The sequence below is a fragment of the Vanellus vanellus genome, assembly GCF_965231255.1.
Source record: "Vanellus vanellus genome assembly, chromosome: 15".
NCBI lineage: Eukaryota > Metazoa > Chordata > Aves > Charadriiformes > Charadriidae > Vanellus > Vanellus vanellus.
The window spans coordinates 16,601,936-16,619,579 of NC_138920.1; the positions used below are offsets into that span (position 1 = coordinate 16,601,936).

General features: G+C 49.6%; 1 protein-coding gene across 1 annotated transcript in view; it reads right to left on the reverse strand.

Annotated features, from left to right (window-relative positions):
• Positions 1–1,811, reverse strand: part of OSBPL2 (oxysterol binding protein like 2) — a 38,150-nt gene extending 36,339 nt beyond the window's left edge. Inside the window, exons 1-2 of the mRNA XM_082491203.1 lie at positions 1,779–1,811; positions 895–991 (exon numbers count right to left, since the gene is read on the reverse strand). The gene's annotated coding sequence lies outside the window, so the exon portion shown is untranslated. The remainder of the gene's footprint in view (positions 1–894; positions 992–1,778) is intronic.
• Between the last annotated feature and the right edge of the window lie 15,833 nt (positions 1,812–17,644).

Sequence of the window (17,644 nt, forward strand, 5' to 3'; positions counted from 1 at the left end):
GAAGAGCTAGTTTTGGAGAAAAATGGCACGTTTATTCCTGGACAGAAGATGTCTCAGGGTTTCCTATCGAGCACTCCCTGAAGTTACAGGTTCATTATAAGGTACTGTCGGTGCAGGAGAGCAACATTAAGAATCATTCCTGAACTTATCCTAGATTGCCCTCAACTCTGTCACGTGCTCAAACTTTTGTATGACTTGACAACTATTTTAAGAAAAACTATGTTTACAGTAACTGAAAACCCAGGGGGTTACTTAGGGGAAAATCACTGCTTGGAATTTCTTGCTTCCACACTAGTTTAGCCAGTTCTCCTAGTTCCATCCCACGGCGCGGCGCTTTATGTTTGGAAGCCACCCAAGTCACTGCTTCCAGAAATCATCCTGAGGTTTTAGAAGTCGCAGAGCATACTGGTATAAAGTTTGTAAGATGATATATATATGGTTGCCCCCAGATGTCAATGCGAACATGGAGTTGCTGAACTTCGAAAGGTTAAGTTGGAATGAGACAATGGGGTTTTTTCGTGCAGGCATAAGCTTGAGAAAAGGAAACACTATGAAAGAAGTGGTACAGTAATGCTAAGCCACACTGCAGATCTGCGTCTCCTTTTTCCTTTTCGAAAGCTTAAATGAAGGCTATGTATTTTAATTGAGAAAATTCACAGTAACTGAAAGCAGTATCTGCTTGCATCGAACATGCTTTGGCAGATACTTCTGAGGGGAAACATAAGGCTATGGCGGACATAAAAACCAGAAGGCGATTTCAAACACATCTGAAATTCTGGCCTGCAAGCGCCACAGAGTAACAAAGTGCTTCCAAAAGGAGTCCTGAATCCAAACATACAGATAGCACAAACATGATTAATATCCAAATTAAATAAATGGCAACATAATTTATACCTTTGTTACCATGCAGAAGTTCTGGTGACATGTTATTTAAAAAAAAGCCTTTTTTCCTGCTATTTTTCCCATCTTGCTTGTCTCCCTTTCAGGAGCTCTGTAAGAGAAACATTGAGTAGGTAACTGCAGAACAAAACAAAACAAACAAAAAAAAACCAACCCAACTCAAATAAATCCTAACTGCTCGCTGTGCTTCAGCTGTGGCCTAAAAGGCCCCCTGAGGCTCCTGTACCGTGCTGAAGCTGAGCTCAACACATTCATCTTGGGAACGGGCTGTCGCAGAGTTTTTGCTAAACTACCCAGCTCCAAAAGCAACCAGGAGGAAAAAAAAAAAATTAAATTTAAAATTGGAAAAATCCCTACGCTAGGATAGACACAGCTCCACTGACCTGCAACCCGTGCTCTGCGCAGCAACGTCCTTCAGCCCCCGCACCTCCCCGGTCCCCGCAGAAGAACCCCGCGGCCCAGAGAACGCTCCTGTCCCCCAGCCCGCCGCCCGGGGTCCGCCGCCTCCGTCCCGGCGTGGAACGGGAACATCCCTTCAGCCCAACACGCTACCGACCCAGCTGCACCGGCCTGCGGCCCGAGCGGGGCAGGCATCCCGCCTCCGTCGGGGAAGGGAGCGCAGCACTGGGTCGGCCCCGCTCCCCCGGCCTGTTGACCGCCGCCGCCCGCCCACGGCCGGGCTGACAGGACGGCCCGCAGCGCTGAGGAGAGCCGTCAGCGGCCCACCGGGGAGGGGACCCCCACGCCGGGCCGGGCTGCGGCAGGCCCGGGGGCAGGCGCTCCCGCCCGTCCCTGAAGTGAGGGGAGCAGAGCCCCCTGAGGGGAGCGGCCCTGAGGGGAGGGGAGGGCAGGGCCCGGGGCAAGCGCGGCGGCATTACCTGGCACCGCGCTCCCGCGACGGCCCCTCCGCAACACCACCCCCCCTCCGCCCTCCCGCCCGGCACCGCTGACACCCAGGCGGAAGTGCGGTCCTCGCAGAGGGGGCGAGTGACGCGCCGCTCCACCAATCACAGAGCGCGGCCGCACCCCGCCGTCGTCAAAGCGACAAACCAGCTTTCCCGCCCACCCTCCTGTGGGCGGGGCGAATGCTAATCAAGCGCCGAGCCTCCCAGCCGCGGGCCGCACCACCGCTTGGGGAGACTACTGGCCAATGAGCGCGCGGGAGAGGCGGGATTATGCAGATAAAGGCGGGACCGGGATTCCCCACTGCGCTGCCTCACTGAGCGTGTTTTGCGGGGGGGGGACGGTCGGTGCCGTTTCTCCCCCACAAACGCACACGGTCGTTGCTGTACCGTTATGATGCTTTATGCTTTGTGGGATGCTTGTACCAGCAGCCAGCTGCGGCGCGAGCGCTCAACTCACCATAATCTATATAGAAGAAGCTGTCCTTCTTACTGAGGCATGGGAAAGTCTTCACTGTTGTTGTGGTGGAGAAACGCTGAGGGTTGGTGTACGGAGGTCGCTCCTATGAGTGTGGTGTATATTCTTACGGATTTAACCACTTTTCGGTTTGAGTGTTTGGCAGTTTGGAGGTGTGGTTTGCGTATCCCGTAGTCCAGGGGATGCAGCGGTTCGCTGGCGTCCTCTGTGCGGTGCCAGCTTTTGTTTTCGCAGTGCCCGAGTCCGCCCGCCCAGAAACTCTGAGCAGGTTCCCAGGCAGCTGGAAGGCTGAGGGAAATGGTTGCCCAAGCCGTGGGCTGGTGGCCGGCGAGTTGGAGTCGTTCTCTGCCGGGGGAGAAGCTGGCAGGTGCCTCTACTGCTGCAGCCCTGAACTCACACTTGTTCGTACACAAGAGGTGACTGCAGGCAAGTTTGTAATAATCCCCTTCACGCCGGAGTGATTACCGGCGTGCTAAAGCAATTGAGACTATTTGTAGATGTTGATGCAAGCATCAAAACGGTGAGTCAGGAGTTTAATTGGACTCACAATGTTTCTCTCAGATAACACCTCTTCTGCTCTTTTTATTTACCGACTCATTTCTGAGTCTGCAAGGTGTTTTCCTTCGCGTACACTTGGACTTCTGCCATGATTAGAGATTTGAAATTCTCTTCCACCTAAATGTCTGTCTCCCTCCCTTTTCATACCTGAAAGATAAGAATCAAATGAAATCTCATTGGACCCAGCAACCATGACTTTAAAAGGAAAAAAGAAAACTTAAAAATTAAGATTGCAAAGCACACGAGTGTTGGCACAGGCTGCCCAGGGCGGTGGTGGAGTCGCCATCCCTGGCGGCATTGAAAAGATGGGCAGACGTGGTGCTGAGGGACGTGGGTTAGTGATAACTTGGCGGTGCAGGGTTAGCAGTTGGACTCGATGATCTTAAAGGTCTTTTCCAACCACAACGATTCTATGATCCTGTGCACAGAGCGAGGTGCTTCAGGAGATCAGCCACGGGGATAACAAGCATCTGTCCAGAGGAGCTAGAAACCCATGGCTCTGGATGGAGTACGTCTCTCATCAGTAAGACAAAACGACCCATTGATATAATTTCTGAAGGAGGCCTTGCTGTCCTAGGGAGTCCTGCGGGATGGCAGGAGGGTCCTGCACAAGAGTGAACAAAAACCACTCGGGAATGACAAGCTGGAGCCCAAGTAAGGAACGGTAGGGAGTGAAGGAGCAAGATAAGTCACAGAAATAATTATCCTCAAAATGATCTTCTACCATTGACAGATTTCTCAATGCAAAGTAAATATAGGAATTTGCGTATTAATTCTGTAGCACAGAACTTGTTCGTCAGAGGTGGATACAAATGCTTTTTAATAGGGGAAAATCATCACTGTGCCAGATCCCAGCCACTAGATCACCTCCCCTGTGCAGGGGGTGGGAGAGGGAGCGGGGATGGGCAGGGTGGACCTGTCCCAGCGGGGTGCTGCATCCCCGGGGGTAACCCAGGCTCGGGCACCACGCGGGGGCTCCTGCTGCAGACCAGAGTCCAGCTGCAGAGGAAGCCCCATGGATGGTCCCTCTGCTGCAGGCACCTTGCGGGGAAGTGTGATGGTCAGAGAATGATGGCAAAGGCCCACATGGTGATGGGATTTATTCTTCCACCTGCGCTCGTATAAAGTATGTTTTCAGCAGCAAAATTACCAACCACTCCTTTGCTGCATGGCTCCCTCCTGCCATCCCCAAATACTTCACCTGGTGCACTCTCTGTTGATTCTGGAGTATTACTCACCCCTAAATGAGCTGACAGCTCCTGGCCGTCAGCCACATGCTGACAACAGATGAGACACAAATTAACAGTGATAATGCTCCTTGCTCTGGCACAAATGTAAGGTTTTAAATGAAATCTCCACTGAGAATTTCTCACACACGTTGGGATTGAGGAGTGTTTTGGTGGGGGCAGAGCTGGCTTTGAGCATGTCTGTCGCTCTCTCTGGATCCAGTCATGCTGTACCCACATGTCGTTTCATCCCTGCATTCACCCAGGTGAAGTTGAAAGGCAGGTGTCGTTGGACTCATCTTTAGGGAATACAAATCTTCGGCATTAGAGGATAATTTGTATCATTCCAAATCCATTCTTAAGATTTTCCTGATTTGCCCAGAAAAGTGATTATTTTTTTCCAGTAAGCACCAATTCAGCAATCCACTTCTGGATTGCTCACCATTATAGGCTCAACATTAAACACAGGAATATTCCTATTGCAGCTTTTAAGCAAAGACCCACAACAGAAAGTAAGTGTCGATTCAAATTATTTTCTGACTGAACCAGCCTTTGTCGTGAGTAAGGAGCTCACCTGGAAGAGTTCTCCAGAAGGATCATGGAAAGAGAAATCCACCAATTAGATGACCAAAGAATAGTGCTGTGTAGCTTTTTCAGGTCTTAATTGAAGGCGTGCACATTCTGAGCATACCACAAATATCCTTCTCCCAGGCATTTCATGGGCTAAACCAAACATTTTTTTGCTTAGCAAAACCAACACTAATTGACAATTTCTTCCTTTGTTAAATACTCAGGGACACTCTCTAGTAATCTAAAATCACAAAACCCCAGAAGTGGACAGGGAGAAGACTCTGGCTCCATATTCATCTCCCTCCTCTGTTGGCAATGAGGGGAGAGAGCAGTTACTATTTAAAGGCGATGGCATGGAAAAATTTGTCTTGCTGGCAAAAGTTTTGCAACATTAAAAGTAATTAAAATGGGATTTTATAGTGGAAAATATTGAGCAACTGTCTCAGGCATAGGTGTAACCATCAGCTCCACCTATAATAAACCCAACTGTTCCCCTCCTGCCGAGCAACGCAATCCGCTTACAAAACTGATCCAAGCAAACCTTGTCACTGCGGTGGATTCACAAAACCTGAATTGTGACAGAATAGAGGAGGGTAAAATGGAAAATCAAAACACATTGATCCTGTGATCTAGCGATAATGCAAGGAAACGTGGCACATAACAGCTAAAATACTGATCGTCTTTCACCAGTCGTATGTAAGCAGACAAATGCCTCTTCCCTCCACCTCCAAATAAGTCGGTGGCCAAAGGCAGCCCCTTCGGTCCTAACACGTGTGGGCAAGTGCTCACCTCTGCCACGGGAAGCTCTGTTCAGAAAACAACTCCTTTCCAGGGACCTTCAAAACCAAACCCATTCATTTAGGGAGTGCTCCAGCATCTCCTGCCTGCCATTGCGCGGTTTCCCCCTCGGTGCCGTGCTCCCCTGCAGCGCCAGGCTGGCGTTCCCGGCACACCGTGCCTCCACAGCCCCCTGAGCGCTGCCAGAGGGAGGTTCAAAGGCACAGCATTGTCCCTATGTGCCAAACGTGCTCGGAAACGCTCCCACTCCTGTTCACCAACAGCTTCACCTCAGAGGAGTAATGGGCTTGTCCACACTTGAAAGATAATTTGGATTAGGGGAGGGTGTGAATTAAAAGCACAGGAGCAATCCTAAAATATCTGTGGGTAGATAAACCCTGAGGTATCAAAACAATTGATTAAACGTATCATCGCTAATTGCAAAAATCAGTGGAGAAGGGAAATAAGTGTGCTCAAGAGAGAAGAAGGTCGCACAGCTCGGCACTGACGGGGATGGGGACGGTTTGGGTTTACCCTCAGGCATCAGCCGCAGGAATACGTGAACGTGGAAGCAGGACATGGGGAAGGAGCAAACCTGGTCAGAGGATGAGCAGGACAGCAGCCCACGGCGCAGCCCGCCTCTGGCTACTGCCCATCGCGCGGTGCTGGCTCTCGGGGCAGGAGCGCAGCGGCCCAGGGCTGTGCCCAGGCGGAGATGGTGGTTTTCACATCCTTTTCTCCGCAGCTTTCTTGTTAAATATTAATTGTGATTATTATATGTCGTCACACCCCTGCCACGCCGTGCTGGAGGCTGTGCAAATGCGGAACAGAAAGAAACTTTCTGCCTTAAAGAGCTTGCCGTGGCAGACTCTCCCTCTTCCCAAATGAGAGGATGCTGCGTCCAGATACAAGTCAGGCAAACGCCACTTTGCAAACTGGGAAACATCCAAATCTTCCACAATCTGAATAATAAAGATTTCCTCTTATAGCCTGTCCCATCTCACAAGGTAGACGTGAATTCTGTTGACAATGGTAGTGTATTTTGAATTGCTGGCACTGAAAAAGGGAAGATACAGTGATAGAGCTAGTGTCACATACATTTATTTAATATAAAAAAGACATTAAAAAAGCAGACATCAGTAACACTGATAAGGCTTTAAAAAAAACATGGTAATTCTGAAACCACATGAATTTTAACCAGAATCTGGAAGAAAAGCGATTCAAGAGGAAAAGGAATCCATAAATAATGAGGAACATGGCAAAAGCTGAATAAGTAGAAATAGCCAATCTGTTAAAAGGCTGAATAAGCATGCTCTTTGTAACGGCGTGGAAAGGAAAAGACACAACAGCCTGTATCCTCCGCTTCAGCGATAATTTCCCTGGGAGCTGCAACCCATTCAGCTGAGGGCAGCTCAGGGGCTGAGCCACTTCTCTTCAATGTAAAATAAAGTTTTGAAAATCTCCGTGGTCAAAGTTGTGAAAGCTTAAAAGCCAAACGCTGAGCGTCCAAGGGGCTTTCCACAGTAAGCCAGAAAGCTTCTCAGAAACCATGCTTTCTCACAAAGTCTAGATGTTACTCTGCTGAATCCTGAATTTTTCTAATTCCAGATATGACTTTTGGCACTGGAAACTCCCGCTGCTGCAGCCAACTAGAGATGAGAAGGAGGTTGTGCTGGGGATAAAAATAGTTGGACAGAACTAGGTCGCTTCCATATCCCATCTCACCTTCTCTGGGATAAAAGTCCATGGTTTTCTTGCATCTCCATAGCAGGGAAGATGGGGATGGATCAGCTTTGACTCACAGCTTCAATCCCCCCCCCACCTGTATAGGGTTTGGGAGGCACCATGGGGGGATACCAAAGCCCCTGCAGAGCCCGGCTTTTAGGATCCCACTCCCACTGGGTACCCACGAGCTTCATCTGTCTCTGTTTCAGGAGCAAATCTGAAGACGCTCTATTTTCCCAGTGCCCCTGCGCCATCATGCTGCCGCCAGTTAATCTGCCAACGATCAATGATGCTTTATAACCTAATAGAGGTTTATTTGTCAAACTTGGCCACAAGAGCGTCTTATTTAGAGTTAATTACAATGTCTGGTTTTAGCTACGCATACAGCAGCATGGCAAGTTACCCTTGTACTCTTTGCACCAAATTTCTGTCTATGGATGGCAGTACTTACATCAGAGATTAATTCAAGGGCTTGTACGATGCTTTCTTTCTGGAAATTGAAGTCAATAGAAACTAATCATACATCTTGATGCAAGATCAGAATTGGCGTGTGAGTAAAATTTAACCTGTCTGAGTGCTTCCTTGGTAAGTTCTCTCTGTCCCCAGGATCTCACCCGTCACAGGCGGCTGAGCGGGATGGGTGTGCACGAGACCGGGCGAAGGGATGCTCCTCGCAGCCCACAGGATGAGGGATGTTTTCCTTTGGATATTCCCCATGCCAAGTCAGAAAGTCAAATAGATTTCCACTGCCCAGGTAGTATGGAGGTGTTGCTGCTGTCAGTTAAATTAATTTTGTTATTTGGTGAATTAGATCCTATTAATTCAGTAGCACAGTGTTTCCCCAAGTCAGCACCAGTTCCCTCTCCATTTTGCCAGCTTTGTGGATGAACAGAGAGCAGAGGAGTGTTTCCTGTGGTGGACATGCGTATTTTTCATGTGTTCCTGGTGACACATCTGCAGTGTGCCCCACAGCACAGGGAAGAGCCACTGGGGCTGGCAAAGGTCACAGCATGAGGACAAGTGCTCTCACACCCGGGGTACCACCTCCTCACGATGCAGCGTGGAGCTCAGGCGTCTACCGACCCTGGGGATGGGCTCAGGCCACTTCAGCTCTGCAATTTTATAAAAAATCCCTGGATTTTAACGCTACCACTTGTGGTTGCCAGTAACACCTGCAAAAAAAAAAAAAAAACAACAAAAAAAAAACAAAAAAAAACAAACCCAAAACACTGGGTATTGCAAACTGTAAGCTTTTTTTACTCATACACTAGAGACCGTTCCAAATCAATTCAACGGGTAATTTTCTTTGGCTTTGTAAAATTAGCCCCTTTGATCCAGCAAATATTTATATGCACATATTACTTGCTGGGACTGTCTCCTCTACTGAATGTGGCAAAGTCCTGTTCACTGGTCCCTAGGCAACCACTAGAACAAACTAATTAGTAACTACAAATTCACACACATTCATCAAAATAAGATCCAGATTAATTTTATGTTGCCTCAGTATCTTCTGGGCTTGAAAATTAGCAGCTAAACTTTCTGGAAACAAATGATACTAATTTTCAGATTGGTTTTAAAGATAAGCATAAAAAGGATCTCATCATGAAATTCCACCAAAAAAAAAAGAGAAAGTAACAAAATAGATAGGATGTTTGAGCATGAACAACAGAAAAAAATCGGATCCTGTCCCAGATCCTGTCCCAGATGGAGTTGGGAAGTTTGGCTCCGGATCTGAAGTCTGCTATACAAGCAGTCCACAACAGGCAGACAAACTAATGTGCCTCCCTCATCGGCTTCTGTGTCAGCTACAGCTGACTCTATTTACTTTTAGCCCAGAGGAGGAACTGGGAGCAGAAGGAAAAGAAAAAAAACCCTTCATTGATATTCACAATGATGTCTTACATGTCCAGCGTTATTTTTGTCCAAGGGAGCTCCTTCAGAAAATGGGAGAAAACAAGTGATTAGGTGGAAGAATGGCTGTCAGGAGTGAAGAAAGGACCCTGTTGTGGAGGAAGGGGCTGTATTACGCTGTCTATTAAAGTACCATGAATCATTTTGATTACTGTGTGTATATTTGGTAACAGAAAAGTAAGGTGGGCTCAGTCAGGGCACCGTGGAAAAACAGGGTTTGTTACCTTAACTAAGTGCCAAATTCGAAAGTTTCTAATGATGGAGGCAGAGTGGTTGCAATTGTGGCTGGCAAGTAGCCGTGCCTTCACCCGCATGGTGAAAGAAGGGTAAAATCTGTCCTTGTCCCCAGTGCCATGCAAAAGAAATGATGTCCTGAACCCACAGCACAACCCCGCTCCAGCCCAGGTTGCTGTGCTGAGGTGAGGTGTCTCACCGTGGGTGAAAATCCAACCGCTGAGCTTTGTAAAGAGAGAAATCACCCCCGGCTGTCTGCCTGGCCGGGGTGGCGGCGGCGTTTCCCAAGCGCCGAGCACGAACACCCGCATCCCGAGCCATCCGGCCCCGCGGCCGCGGGCAGGCAGGCAGGAAGGAGCCCTGCCAGCTGGCTCCCTGCTAAGGCTTTCCAGCAGCGAGAAACCGCTCTGCCTGCATCGCTGCCCGGTGCCCCTTTCACATTTCGATTTATTCCTCATCACTGGGGATGAGGACCTGGCTGGGAGGGGAGGAGGAGGAGCCGGTTTACCTGTGCGCGGCCGCTCTGGATGTGAAGCACACTTGCATTTTTCAAGCCCTGTCATTGGGAAGCAGATTTTTCCGGTACTTTCTCCTCATTTACACGTAGGGAGGGTTTCTCCCTGGCTGATGGAGCTCAATTTTGGCTCCGAGCATGGCATTTACACTGGTGTGAATGATGTCCAAGAAGGCAAGACTCACAGGAAACTTCTAATTGACCAAGATGTGATTCATTAGAAGGCTTGCAGTGTCTGAATTAAAACAGCATCACAAAAAAAATCACTGAAGCCCCCAGGCTGTCTGGCAAGCAAGTGCCCCAGTAACCCCATCATGCTCGTGGGGGATGGCCAGGACTTCTTGCAGGCCGCTGCAGTGCTGGAGCTGCTGCAGCCCCTCGGGTTCAGAGCTGGGGTCTGCCGGGGCTGCAGCTCGAGCTGGGTCCAGCTGAACCCTCCTCCCTCGATAGCTCTCCAGATGCAGCCACTTGTTTTTTGGCAGTGGCTTTGCACAGACCAGAAACAGCCCTTCTCTGGGAGCACGGAGACAGAGGGAATGAAGACTGGGGCAGGAAGGAGTGCGGTGAGGAGGGAGCAAGGGCCAATGAGCCTCTGGTTTCCTCAAATTAATGATAGAATCATAGAAGCATAGAGTAGTTTGGGTTGGGATGGACCTTTAAAGGCCATCTAGTCCAACCGTAGGAGAGGCTGAGAGAGTTGGGGGTGTTCAGCCAGGAGAAGAAAAGGCTCTGGCAAGACCTTATTGTGGCCTTCCAGTCCCTAAAGGGGCTTCAGGAGAGCTGGGGAAGGGCTTTTTACAAGTGATAGGATGAGGGGGAATGGCTTCAAAATGGAAGAAGGCAGATTTAGGCTAGATATTAGGAAGAAATTTTTCCCCGTGAGGGTGGTGAGCCCCTGGTGCATGGTGCCCCGAGAAGCTGTGGCTGCCCCATCCCTGGAGGTGTTCAAGGCCGGGTTGGACGGGGCTGGGGGCAACCTGGGCTGGGGGGAGGTGGCCCTGCCCAGGGCAGGGGGTGGGACTGGGTGATCTTCAAGGTCCATTCCAACCCAAATCATTCTATGACTCTATGATTCTGTGAACCCCTCTGCTGTAAGCAGGGACATTTCCAACTCGATCAGGTTGCTCAGAGCCCCGTTCAACTTGACCTGGAATGTTTCCAGGGATGGGGCATTCACCATCTCTCTGGGCAACCTGAGCCAGGGTTTCACCGCCCTCAGTGTAAGCAATTTCTTCCTTATATCTAGTCTGAATCAACCTTCTTTTTGTTTAAAATCATTACCCCTTGTCCTATCGCTATACACCCTATTAAAAAGTCTGTCCCCATCTTTCTTTTAAGCCTCCTTTAAGTATGGAAAGGCCACAATAAGGTCTTCCTGGAGTCTTCTCTTCTCCAGGCTGAACAGCCCCAACTCTCAGTTGCCATAAACGCAGAGCATCCACTCCAGAAGCACAGAGCAGAGATCTGGGAGGATTTTAGGCAGCAGGAAGGATGGACCTCGAAGGGGACCCCAACTACTGCCTCCAAATTAAGGGCTGGAGTGAGGCTTGTTCTGACTTACCGTCACCTCTGCCTTGTCAACACTCTCCACTCATCCAGGCCCTGCCACGAGGTGGATCGCTTCCCCAGGCCATTTCCCTTCCCATCCATTCAATACAAACTCATCAAAGTGGGTGCGTGGCCCCATGGATATCCCACCACTGCTTCACCAGGCAGCACTGGAGGAGGGTCTACTGCACACATCTGCGTGAGCACAGGCAGAACCAGGCACGCAGAGGTGACTGGAAAGCCAGGAAAGCGACAGGGACAGTCGGGGAAGAGATTTCAGCCCACCAAGGGTGAGCACGGGAGCGACCACTCACCCCTCACTTGGGTTGAACTGAGACAGTTCAACGTTTGCCTGTTCCAGAGCCCCACAGAGGAGTTTCACTGAGACAATTTCGCAAAGTTGAAAAGACGAATGATTTATGGAGGCAACAGTGGTCCACACGATGATGCCCAGCAAGCCCGATGCTCTATCTGGCTGTAGATGGGAATAAACTCCCAGGAGAGGGTCATTGTGAAATCGGGGTCTCCAGATTCACAGGCACCGAGGTGACAAAGTGCAATGGTTGGAAACTCGACAAACAGCCATCACTGGCAGCGCTCAGATCAGCGCTGCGTGTTTGTCTAGCCCAGAGAGGGATTAGTCCAGAGCAGCCCCATGCCAAGTGTCAGAGAGGAGACACAAGTGCCCTTTCAGCCATGGTGAACTTTATCAGGTTTTCAGTAGGAAAAAAAGATTATCTGCTCACAACAGCAGCCTTGTGAGGCTGCACATGTTCTCACCGCTTCAGGCAAACAGAAGTGGAAAGGCTTTTTCCTCTTTTGTATGCGCAGCCGCTATTTAATGTAAATGTACTTACCAGAAATTGAATAACTCCCACGCGAGTAATTTTATACCCATCCAACATTTAAATTATGAATGCAATAATCTGCAGCACCACGAGTTGCAAGGCAAGGCTAGAATTCCCAAGGCAAGAAAAGTCTATTTTTAGACCGTTCAAACTGAAATTTTTACTAGATGTAGAAATTTGCTTCCTTCTGCTGCCTCGGGTGTTAATTTGCGTTAAAAGTTCCAGGGTTTTGTTTTTCAGGCTTTTGGGTGGTGCCTGGTCAAACACCAGCAAAACAAACCAGCTGCTTTCTGCCACCTGTCCTTGGGGAAGGAGTGCAAGAAGGAACGCCCCGCGCGTGGCTCTGCAGCTCTGCCCGGGTAATTGATTGCCTAATGGGGTTACTCTGAGACCAGAGAGAAATGATGAAATTCGTTGTTTCCCTTGATGACATCCTCTGGCTGGGATGTAGCCTGGCTCAGGAGTTGTGCGTGTCCTCCTGGAGCAGGGGCTGTGCTGACCCTCGCCGAATTGTTGCAGTTTTAGTCCGTGTAGCGGTTGTACAACACTGCTGTCTAGAGATTTCGGAAAAGATGCTCCTGACTCATATTTGCAAATACCATTTAAATTCATGTGTTATTTTCTTTTCTAGTTTTTTGAGGGTTTTTTCATATTGCAGGCACTGGGTGTTTCACTTGCTCTTCTTCTGCGTGTGGTACCCAGGAGAGACCAAAACACTGTGCAAACCTCTTGTTACCCACTGGTGGGTGGCAGTAACAGAAAATAAATGAGAGAGAAAAGGATCAACTACACCACAATAACCAGAAGCTCCTTTCTGCTGAGCGCCCCGAGGGGTCTCTGTCATCCAGAGCAGGGAAGAAGCACTGGTTCAGGATGGGCAGCTCAGGGGTGCATCCCTTTTTGCATCACGTAAAGGCATTTATCAGCAGGGCTGATAAAAACTGGTTGGCGAGGTGTGACGCTCCTTCCAAATCAGGACCGTAGAGTAATGTCTTCCACGCTGAGCTCCATCTGGGATTACAACGGGGTGAGAAATCCTGGCCCTGGCACTTGGCACTTTCTTCTCCAGACAAATCACCCCATTGCCATTTCTTAATCAAACACTGCCAAAATGGCGGTGCTAATACTGACTCGTCTGCCCAAACCCAGCTGTGTGGCCACCCAATGGCAAGAGATAAGCACCATTATTTTGCCTCTGAATATCATATTCAGAAACAGATGCTAGATCTCTGTAGAAGCCCAGGATCCCCAATACCCCATGAAAGGCTCTAGCAGAGTAGATGGACCTTAATTTCCTCCCCTCTGCAGAGAAACGCACTGGTTTCCCTGATGTCATCAGGCTTTGGTTGTACTTGAGGGGGGAAAAAAAAGAAGAGATTGTGGCAAATAGAGATGCAATTCTTTTAAAATGTTGTCTTTTTTGAGAAGCAGCAGCAACAAAAATTACATAAAGATCAAAGAGAAAAGAGGCTGTACTCAGGGACAACTCAAAAATAATATAGGGCAGTTGCTGAGCAACTCTCCAATGCAAAGTATTGCTATTTTCTGGTACCTCCCCCATCTGTACAAGAGGGACGGTGTCTAGTATTACTCAAAGAAAAAGTCCGTGTGATTGCCTGAGTACAATTAGATCTAAGGTCTTTGCAAACAGCTTCTATGTGTATGTAAGATGTAAGATCAAGCCATTGATCTTACATCTAAAGCACTTATTGAAAAACAAATTATGCTTTTTTGATCTAATCAACTATTAAGTATTTTTTTCTTCCCTTTTTGAGGCTTGGTAAATAAAATTCTTCCATCAGAACTTGCTTAATAATTATTCTGGACACACAGTGGACCAAATCCTGAGTGCAAAGCAAAGCAATGACTCAGAAACCAAAGGCTGATTTCTTTTTCTCTGGTCTTCTTTTTTTTTTGTTCGAATAGCTATTCTTTAACCAGGCGTTCACACGATTTGGTGCACAATGCTAAATGCATTCCCATAATCAGGGTATTGTCTGTTATCTGCCGAGAGCTGCAAAGCACATGTGCCGCGGGGATCTGCCTGCCTCAAAGTGGTACCGGAGGATTTTACCTTTCTCCTCCCGCAGCTGGTTCATCCCTGTCCTGCTTTTGTGCAGCCGCTCATGCTCGGTTCCAGATGCAGAAATGCTGTTATCCTCTGAGGAGGGGCAGCAAGTATCCATCCGTGGGGATGCTCCAGCATGGAGATTGCACTGACACTATCAGCCGGTGCGTGGCCGCGGGGAGGGCCCGGAGGGGCAGATGCCATGACAACTCCGCAGCAGGGCTGGGACCTAAGTCAGGTCGTCGCCATCCTTCGCTCCTGCTGGGGTCTCTGGGGAGGAGAGGTTTAGATCCCCGATAGCCATGAAAATATATCACTTCATCTCGTTTTGCCATGGAAGTGAATAAACTTGAGGCTCCAGAAAGTGAGGAATTAGCAAGACTGCCTTGGGGCTGCCTCAGGCGAGCCGGGCAGGGGAGCGGGTCTGTGTGTTCAGCTCTCTGCCAACACACAGGTGGGGTACGAGGCCGTGGCCCGCCGCCTGCAACCCCTTGTGTCGCGCACGGAGTGATGCAGGGGAGAAGCCCAGAGCTCCCACCATCTCCACCCCAGCTCACAGGAATACGGGGACCCCACTTTTCCATCACCCTCTCCAGCAGGGCAGGACGGAGATGAGACACAACAGCACGCTGTGCTCCCCGGGAAGGGTCCCCGTGAGCAGCCCCGGAGTGGGGTCAGGATCGGGGACCGGCCGAGCCCCTTCATGGCGCTTCTTCCCAAGGTGATGGACCTGAGGCAATACAAACGCTTGACCCCCGCTGGCACTGGCGCGGCAGGGCTTGCCCTGCTATTTCCCAGTGTTTTTTTAAAAATGCCCCTTTGAAAGCGGCGCAGCCAGCTCGGCTCTGCCTCTTGGATGCTGGCAGGCTGCCACCCTTTAATTAAGTCTGCTGTTATGTCTAACGCTGGCGGCAGCGTTTCAGGGCGGCAGTGCGGAGGCTGTGGGAATCGGTGCCGGAGATCAGGTGGCTGTGGAGCTGTGTGATGATTTCGACGTTCGGGCTAATATGCCAGAGTAATAGTGTCAATATTACCACCCTCGCCGATCAGATCGAACGGTGAGCACAGATCCAGCCGGGGCATGAAAAAATGCCTTTGCCTGCAGGGAAGAGAGTGGCGGGGAGCAGAGAGCATTGGTTTGAAACCCGGCTCCTCGCTTCGTGGCACAAACCACAGGGAAAAGTGCTGCCCGAGCCTTCTCTGAAGTCCCCCGGTATCACGGGGGGACTACACCCCACACCTACACCCCACACCTCGGGGCTGCCGCTGGTCCGTGCCCGGCCAAACTGGGCCTGAGCTGAGCTCCCAGCCCAGGCGAAAGGAGCCGGGACTGAGGAATGAGCGGCTTTAGCATCTCTCACTGCGCTGGAAACCAGATCTCAGGTTTAATTTGGGTAGTTTTGCCTCCACTTCTGGTCATTGCATGTGCAGATTGATGCTGTATCACACACACACATTGTTAAAATTAGAGTCTGTGACCAGCTGCATTTCACTGTTCCGGACACTCTTTCTTGCAAGATTCAACTTTATTTTGGTGCTTTCTTCAACCTCCTTGCTCCTGGCACAGGCTCCCGGGAGGAGAGGGCTGTTCCTCTCCCGGCCACCCGCCCACTGCAGCTGTGCAACCCTGGGGCAGTGTTTTTATGCCAGTGTGCAACGACTGTGCGCAGGACATGGTGACGAGGCACAGCAAAGCGTGTCCCCACCTCAGACCCGGGTTTCTAGCAGCCACCGCACTGCAACTCCCTGTCCCCCCTCTCGGCCGTGCCCTGCAGAGAGACTGAAAGCTGAAGTGGGTGCTTTGGAAAATCAGCGTCACGTTGCAAAGTGCTTCAGGATCTTGGCTGGGATGTGGGACTCTGCCTCCACCAAGTGATCGGCGAAAAGAAGAGGAGAGCAAAGACTGCTCGAGGCGGCACTTGTGTAACCGCGGAGTGGTGCGCAGCGCCCTGCCATTTGTATTCTGCCTCTTGATCTCCATCAGCTGTACCCGCCGCCCTGGAGGAGCTAATCGCTCCCTTGTCCCCACAAGGCAGGCTGATTTGATCTGCTCTGCTTGCAGATAATGCCGTAGACAGAGCGGTGTTGCAATTAAATATTTTCCCCGCTCTATGCTAACGAGAAGCAGGAAGAGCTAACAGAATGCACAATGGCAGATAATTACAGGCCAGTAATTACCGACACAATCCTCTCTTCTCCTTGTCCTCGTGCTGCTTTTTCCACTGCTGCACACTTGCCATGAGCCTGACACAGCGACCGGAGCTGTGAAGATGATGAGCAGAGCAATAGAAAAGCTCTTTGAAGCACATCCCCTGAAGCTCCGTCAGCCCTGATCGTCTCTGCGTGGCATGCTTCTGCAGGACTGCGTGGCCGGGGCGGGGAGGGGGAGGCTGACTTCAGCTGGGCTGAGCTGCTAAAATTAGCGGCATTATAAAAAAAAATAAATCTTAATCATGATAATCGAATTAAAGGAAAATTACGGAATATCTCAAGCTTGTTTTCAAGACAGGCTGCAACTTGCTAAAACTTTTTGAAGTCTAGCTGCTGGAAATAGCAACCCATGTGCTTTCCCAATCGCTTTTATTTCTTGCCCAAGACCGAGTATCTATTTAGGAACTGTTTTTCAAAATACCGTGCACTTTGCACAATTAATTTGGATGTGAAAGCCTGCCAGTGTGTGCCGACGCTCAAAAGTGCTGTGACAGCTTGGGGAGATCACACATATAACGTCGAAATGTGCGTATAAATAAGCACATTTTTATACATGCAAGCTCTCAGGTGGGATTGCTTTGAAACTGGTGAAGTGCTTTAAAACAATGCCATAATATTCTTAAATGCCAAGTGTCTTGTGAAATGTTATTCAGGATCCCTTCTCTCTCCTTCCCAACCTGCCTGCGAACAAGTGGGATCCACAAAGCCCGGCTGTGGGCGCTGGGAACAGCACCAGCTGCCTGTGATGCATTATTAACAACTGGAATTATTAACTCTGTTTCAGAAAACTGTTCTGTGCCTCTACACACAATTGTTTGCAAAATGATTTGGACAATTCATCTTGTACCTGAGCAAATGCAATTAATTTATCGCTGTGCTCTGCAATCCCTCCCTTTTTTGATCACACCATGTCGTGCCGGCAGACAGTGCTGACAGACAGCAGAAAGCAAAGAGAAGGGGAAATAGCATCTGAAGTGACATGTAGAACTGCAAACAACCTAACTCGCAGCGTTAAAGCAGAGCAAGACAAGGGGAAATTAAAAGAGAAATCATACTGCAGTCCTGGCTGGGAGGTGGCAGCAGGATGGCAGGACTGGTGGGAGGTGGGGGTGGCGAATATCCCAGCTCCCCACCAAAAGCCAAAGCTTTTACCCACCAGGGAAATATTAAAGGC